We start from the raw sequence: 7,700 nt of genomic DNA, 5'->3' as shown, positions 1-7,700 counted from the left end.
GGCAATTCCCAGACCTGCTGCGGGGGCGGGAGGGGAAGGGACTCCCACGTCCTTACCCCTTGGATTCCAAGGCCCCGCGTGACCCGGAGCCTCAGGCCTGTGTGCGGGCTCGCCACCGCTAAGAGACTCAGGCGCCCCCTGCAGGAACCCCGGCCGCAGGCCCAGGGACAGCAGGTACTGCGGAGGTGGGCTACGCCCCAGGAGGCCTGTTCTGGGTGTGAGTCAACGCTGGTGGCTTTTGACCGTTGGTCCGCAACAGACAGAGCCAGATTTCAATTTCTGTATTTTTTTTATTAAGGTGTACTATACGTTAGATGGAGAAGGCAGTGGCACCCCGCTCCAGTACTCTTGCCTGGAAAATCCCATGGATGGAGGAACCTGGTAGGCTGCAGTCCATGCCAAGGGTCGGACACGACTGAGCGACTTCCCTTTGAGTTTTCACTTTCATGCACTGAAGAAGGAAATGGCAACCCACTCCAGTGTTCTGCCTGGAGAATCCCAGGGACGGGGGAGCCTGGTGGGCTGCCGTCTATGAGGTCGCACAGAGTCAGACACGACTGAAGTGACTTAGCAGCAGCCTACATTAGATTGCATAAATTTTAAGTGGATGAATTTTCTTTTCATTTGGTTGTACCTTCTTGTGACTACCACCCACAACTTTTCTTTAAGCCTTCTTTGAAAGCGTTGTAGGGCTTCCCTGGTGGCTCAGTAGTAAAGAATCTGTCTACTAGTGCAGGAGACACAGGTTCGATCCCTAGTTTGGGAGGATGTCACATGCTGCAGAGTGGCCTATGCTCTAGAGCCTGGGAACCATAGCTATTGAGGCCAACTCCTTGGAAGGAAAGTTATGACCAACCTAGATAGCATATTCAAAAGCAGAGACATTACTTTGCCAACAAAGGTCCGTCTAGTCAAGGCTATGGTTTTTCCAGTGGTCATGTATGGATATGAAAGTTGGACTGTGAAGAAAGCTGAGCGCCGAAGAATTGATGCTTTTGAACTGTGGTGTTAGAGAAGACTCTTGAGAGTCCCTTGGACTGCAAGGAGATCCAACCAGTCCATTCTGAAGGAGATCAGTCCTGGGTGTTCTTTGGAAGGAATGATGCTAAAGCTGAAACTCCAGTACTTTGGCCACCTCATGCAAAGAGTTGACTCATTGGAAAAAACTCTGATGCTGGGAGGGATTGGGGGCAGGAGGAGAAGGGGACGACAGAGGATGAGATGGCTGGATGGCGTCACCGACTCGATGGATAAGAGTTTGAGTGAACTCCGGGAGTTGGTGATGGACAGGGAGGCCTGGCATGCTACAATTCATGGGGTCGCAAAGAGTCGGACACAACTGGGAGACTGAACTGAACTGAACTCAGGCCTGAGCGCCCTAGAGCCTGTGCTCTGAAACAAGAGAAGCCACTGTGATGAGAAACTCCTGCACTGCAACTGAAGAGTACGGTGCTTAGTCCCTCAGTCGTGTCCGACTCCTTTCGAGCCCATGGACTGTAGCCCTCCAGGCTCCTCATGGGGATTCTCCAGGAAAGAATACTGGAGTGGGTTGCCATGCCCTCCTCCAGAGGATCTTTCCAACCCAGGGATTGAAGCAAGGTCTCCCACATTGCAGGGATTCTTTACCGTCTGAGCCACCAAGGAAACCCAAACCTGCTGCAACTCAAGGAAAGCCTGTGCAGCAACAAAGACCCAGCATGGCCAAAAAATAAATAAGTTATTTTAAAACCTTTTGTAGTTGGTATTTAATATAAAGTGCATACAACAAACTAAGTGTTCAGTTCCATACATTTTATAAACACCCATCTTTAAGTTTCAAAACATATTTATTGCTCCCCAAATCCATAGCATTAATAACAAATGTTTTAAAGGGAAAATTATCTCCTTCTCTAGCAAAACACAGTTTTAAATTCTCCTGATAGCCTCCTTACTCACATATCCACCTAAGCTGTAGAAGCAGCCATTTCCTCTCCTGCTTTAGCATTGTATCTTACACAATTTTCATGTTACTTAAACCAGTTTTTGTTAGTGTTCTCAATCAAGGTATAATTTATGTACAATAACAATGAGCCTTTTTCATAGTTCTTTGAATTTTGGAATCCATATACAGTATTGTACAGTTTCTACAACGACCACACTCAAGATATATTATTAGAATAGTTGCATTACCCTCTTTGTAGTCAATGGAATTGTTGCGATGGTTTGTATAAGGCAGGTATCCCCAACCTCCGGACCATTAACTGGCACCCGTCCATGGCCTGTTAGGAACCAGGCCACACAGCAGGAAGTGAGCAGCAGGCGAAACTGGCAACCACTGGTATAAGAGATTCTTTGTCTTAAAAGGAAGGAAAGTTGACCTCTGACAAAGGAAAACGATATCTGATTACAAAATAGGTACACACCTTTTCTTTAGTTTCCTTTGAGCAGTCAAGCAGCCTCTTAGGTTGTGTTCAGCCCCTCAAAAGGTTAATTGCTTGGGTCTGTACGGATGTGAGAGTTGGACTGTGAAGAAAGCTGAGCGCCGAAGAATTGATGCTTTTGAACTGTGGTGTTGGAGAAGACTCTTGAGAGTCCCTTGGACTGCAAGGAGATCCAACCAGTCCATTCTGAAGGAGATCAGCCCTGGGATTTCTTTTGGAAGGAATGATGCTAAAGCTGAAACGCCAGTACTTCGGCCACCTCATGCAAAGAGTTGGCTCATTGGAAAAGACTCTGATGCTGGGAGGGATTGGGGGCAGGAGGAGAAGGGGACGACAGAGGATGAGATGGCTGGATGGCATCACTGACTCGATGGACGTGAGTCTGAGTGAACTCCGGGAGTTGGTGATGGACAGGGAGGCCTGGCGTGCTGCGATTCATGGGGTCGCAAAGAGTCAGACACGACTGAGCGACTGAACTGAACTGAACAGCCCTGGAGGAGGCAATGGCGACCCACTCCAGCATCCTTGCCTGGAGAATCCCCATGGACAGAGGAACCTGCTGGGCTACAGTCCACAGGGCCACAAAGAGCAACTGAAGCAACTTAGCACACACACACAACAGTGGTGACAGAGGTCTATTTATTTTGTTTCACTAAACTGAGGTGTCTCAAGAGGGAGAAAAGGGAAGAGGGAAGACAAAACGTTTTAATCACTGATACTAGGAAGATGTGGTATCCAGAGAGCAGATATAATTTGGACAATGTTGAAGACAAAACAGAAACCCTGGGACAGTGGGGGTTTTCTGGAAAGAAGCAAGGCTGTGTCCAATCCCCAAGTAAACAAGAGAACCAGGATCCCAACACATAAAGAGAACTTATTCCTTGAGAGAAGAGGGCAAGATCCTAGCAAAGTCTGGGCTGCAATTGCCTTCTGACAAAGAACAGTTTCTGACTACAGTTTGTTCTGGGGTCTGGAAAAAAGGCTGTTTGAGAGGAACGCAAATGGATGGCAACTGTCCAAACTGCAAAGCAGTGGAAGAAAAGCCCTCTGTGCCCCCAGAGCACACACTTCCCTGCAATGCCTGCTTTTTCATTTCACAGGCTAGGAAGACTAATGTACAGTCTGCTTTGAATGCTTAGGCGGTGACAAAGACAGATTTGGGTGCCATGTCCTACAACTGTTGGGAAGTGAATATACCAAGGGAGATATATTTTTCAGGCCATGTAATCTACAAAAACAACCACAGAAACACCCATAACCTGCTGAATGTTGTATGGCAAGAGAAATCTTTGCAGCACATCTTTCAAGCTGTGTACTTCCCATACCTTTCCCAGATTCACTGTTGAAGATTGAAGCTTCCTCCCAAGACTTGACTTCCTGAATTATTTTTGGAGTGGAAAAAGGCTTTTTTTTTTTTTTTCATATTTTAAAAGTGCCCTGAAACAGCTCAGCCTGTTTCACATTCTCACTGTCTCACATTCCTAGCCTGGCTCCCTGCCCTGTAACAGTGAGGCTCTCTAAGCCTCCAAATCCTTACAGGCTGGACTTTAGAGAAAGGCTGGCTCCAGTGAGGGGTGGACAGAGGAGAAAACTGCAATCAGAAGTGAATCAGACTGCTTTAAAGCACATCAGACTTAATTTTTCAGTCTTCCTTTTCTTTTAACCATTATTTAATTTATTTATATACTTAGTATCCATGCAAGCAAATGTACATCCATTGCAGAAACTAAAAAATTCAAAGAAATAATTAAAAAAAAAAACAAACCATAGTGTCCGGGAATAGCTATACTATAACGTTTGATCTGACGCAGAACTTTTCAGACATTTTTCCCCGTTAAAATATATTTTAACGGGCTCATAATATAATATTATTAAAAACCTATCCTCATAGATTACTATGGATGTCTTTCAAATCAGTAGATGCAGAACTATACAATCATTTTGAATGCTGCTGCTGCTGCTGCTGCTGCTGCTGCTGCTGCTAAGTCGCTTCAGTCGTGTCCGACTCTGTGTGACCCCATAGACGGTAGCCCACCAGGCTTCCCCGTCGGCTATCCACTATTCCATTAGGCATGTGTAAAGTAATTTTGCTTCCCATCTTATCCAGAGCCCAGCCAGTCATTATATATTAATGACTCAATATATATCATTAATTGAATGAATGGCATCTGGTCCCATCACTTCATGGGAAATAGATGGGGAAACAGTGGAAACAATGGCTGACTTTATTTTTTTGGGCTCCAAAATCACTGCAGATGGTGATTGCAGCCATGAAATTAAAAGACGCTTACTCCTTGGAAGAAAAGTTATGACCAACCTAGACAGCATATTGAAAAGCAGAGACATTACCTTGCCAACAAAGGTCCGTCTAGTCAAGGCTATGGTTTTCCAGTGGTCATGTATGGATGTGAGAGTTGGACTGTGAAGAAGGCTGAGCGCTGAAGAATTGATGCTTTTGAACTGTGGTGTTGGAGAAGACTCTAAAGGAGTCATTCTAAAGGAGATCAACCCTGGGATTTCTTTGAAGGGAATGATGCTAAAGCTGAAACTCCAGTACTTTGGCCACCTCATGCAAAGGGTTGACTCACTGGAAAAGACTCTGAGGCTGGGAGGGATTGGGGGCAGGAGGAGAAGGGGATAACAGAGGATGAGATGGCTGGATGGCATCATTGACTCGATGGACGTGAGTCTGAGTGAACTCCGGGAGTTGGTGATGGACAGGGAGGCCTGGCGTGCTGTGATTCATGGGGTCGCAAAGAGGCAGACACGACTGAGCGACTGAACTGAACTGAACTGAACTGAATGTAGCCAAAGTATTTGTTTTTAACAGTTTTAAAAATTTATTTGGCTGCATTGGATCTCAGTGCCAAACTCGGGATCTTTCACTGTGGCACACAGGCCCGTCATTGCCATTGTGCTCTGACTCCCTAGTTGCGGCACACAGGTTTAGTTACTCCTTGGTATGTGGATCTTAGTTCCCCGACCAGGGATCGAACCCGTATTCCCTGCACTGCAGGCAGACTCTTTGTTTTTTTTTTTTTTTTTTTGCAGATGTACGCTTAACCACTGGACCACCAGGGACGTCCCTCAAGATATTTAATTGGCCCATTCATTTTTGTCCATTTCCTCTGTCTTTAAAAAAGACTTTTTTTTTTTTTAGAAAGTTAGTTGTAGGTTCATAGCAAAATGAAAAGGAAGGTACAGATATTCCTGTATACTCATTGACCCCACATATGCACAGCCTATCTATTATCAATATTTCTCACCAGAGTGGTACATTTGTTATAATGGCTGAACCTACATGGACACATCATAATCGCCATAAGTCCATAGTTTGCCTTATGGCTGCTCACAATTGTTTTATACATTCTATGGGTTTGGACATATGTATAATGACGTGTATCCATTATTATGGTAACAGAGTAGTTTCTTATTCTTGAAGAACCTCTGTGCTCTACCTCTTCATTCCCCCACTCCCAAATCCTGGCAACCACTGATCTTTTACTGTCTCTATAGTTTTACCTTCTCCAGAATGTCATTTAGTTGGAATCAAACAGTATATCTTAAAAATTGTTCTCATCCCAACACTTGAGAATCAATTGCTAGCTGGCAACATTATGTGTGGAGGAAGTAAAGGAAGTCTAGCTGTAATAACAATTATCTTACATACATACACATTAATTTATACATATGATTTCACTTGAGCTTCATAACAACTCCATGAGAGGCAAAATGGAAGCGAAGAGAGGTATTCCAATAGCAAGTGGCAGAACCCAGACTTGCCTAGAGATAACTGTATATGTGTGAAGCTGTTTCCAAACTCAAGTTTGGCTGCTCACTGCTCAAAAGCCAGTACTCAGACTTCCTGGTGGCACAGTGGATAAGAATCTGCCTGCCGATACAGAGGACATGGGTTCGAACACTTGTCTGGGAAGATCCCACATGCCGCAGAGCAACAAAGCCTGTGCACACAGCCACTGAAGAATATGCACTGGAAGCCCTAGAGCCGCAACTATTGAGCTGCAGCTAAGTGCCGCAGCGACTGAAGCCCACACGCCTAGAGCCCATGCTCCGCAAAAAGAGAAGCCGCCGTAGTGAAAAGCCTGCCCACTGTGATGAGGAGTAGCCTCTGTGCACAGCAGCGTAGACCCAGTACAACCAGGAAAAAAAAAAAAAAAGCCAATACTCAAGAGACTGGACTTCGTTGGAAAGGGAAAGGTTCCTTTATTCAGAAGACTGGCAACCTGAGGAGAAGGCAGACATGTGTTTCAGAACCAACTCTGAAGATTCTGCTAGGCCATGACAGTTTTTGAAAGGGGAATAGGGGACATAATCTCAGTTCATCATTAAGGCAGGGGGTCAGATTCTCTGCCAATTTCTGCTTTGTGCAGACTTGCTAACTCCCCATAATCTTCCTTTAGATGCTGTTTTTCTTTTTTAGGCCTCCAGAACTGTGAGACAATAAAATTCTATTGTCATAAGCCACCTTGTGTGTGTGACTTTGATCTGGCCACCCTACGAAACTAGCACAGGGTCCTTGTGATCTACACAGCTAATCCTCCAACCATTCTACCTTGAGATCGCGTCTTACGTGAAATCACAATTTTTCTTCATTGTTTAAGCTATTTTTTGCTGGAAAGGGTTTCTGTTGTTTAGCCATTTCTGACTCTTCGACCCCATGGATTATAGCCCACCAGGCTCCTCTGTCCATGGCTTTTCCCAGGCAAGAATACTGGAGTGGGTTGCCGTTTCCTTCCCCAGGAGATCTTCCTGAACCAGAGGTGGAACCTGAGTCTCCTGCATTGGCAGGTGGATTCTTTACCACTGTGCCACCCATATAACATTGTGTCAAGTTTAAGGTGTAAAACAGGATGATTTGATACATTTATACAAATATGTGAAATGATTACCATAATAAGATTGAGATTGGCCCATTTGTTAAATTTCTACATTTCATGCTGCAGTTTAAAGTGACCTAAACAACATATCATCTTTGCAAAACTGAGAACTCCTTGTGAATTCCAGTTCTTTGGATAAATTTCTGAGTTAGAATGCCCAGTGAGGCCTCCCTGGAGCTTAAATAAGTTTCTTTTGGAGGAAAAATTTTCCCTTCCCTTCTAGGTTCATCAGCTGGTCTAATATTTACATTGACATAAAACAGATTAATAGGAGAGAAGCAAATTTAATCACATAAATATGTACAGCAGTCCCACAAAGACAAACTCAAAGGCAGTCAGGCAGTTGAGGTTTATATACCATCCTGGGGCTTTCCTGGTAGCT

At 44.8% G+C, this 7,700-nt stretch overlaps 1 long non-coding RNA gene across 1 annotated transcript; it reads left to right on the top strand.

Annotated features, from left to right (window-relative positions):
- The first annotated feature begins 19 nt into the window (after positions 1–19).
- LOC121817245 (uncharacterized) lies at positions 20–5,929 on the top strand. The gene is made up of 2 exons (XR_006057068.2): positions 20–174; positions 299–5,929. It is a non-coding gene; the product is annotated as an uncharacterized LOC121817245 (long non-coding RNA).
- The last annotated feature ends 1,771 nt before the right edge of the window (positions 5,930–7,700 follow it).

Source organism: Ovis aries, chromosome 19 (assembly GCF_016772045.2).
Source record: "Ovis aries strain OAR_USU_Benz2616 breed Rambouillet chromosome 19, ARS-UI_Ramb_v3.0, whole genome shotgun sequence".
In the NCBI taxonomy this organism is placed as follows: Eukaryota; Metazoa; Chordata; class Mammalia; order Artiodactyla; family Bovidae; genus Ovis; species Ovis aries.
Note: the sequence above shows the minus strand (reverse complement) of the source record. Positions and strands in the feature narration are given on the sequence as shown.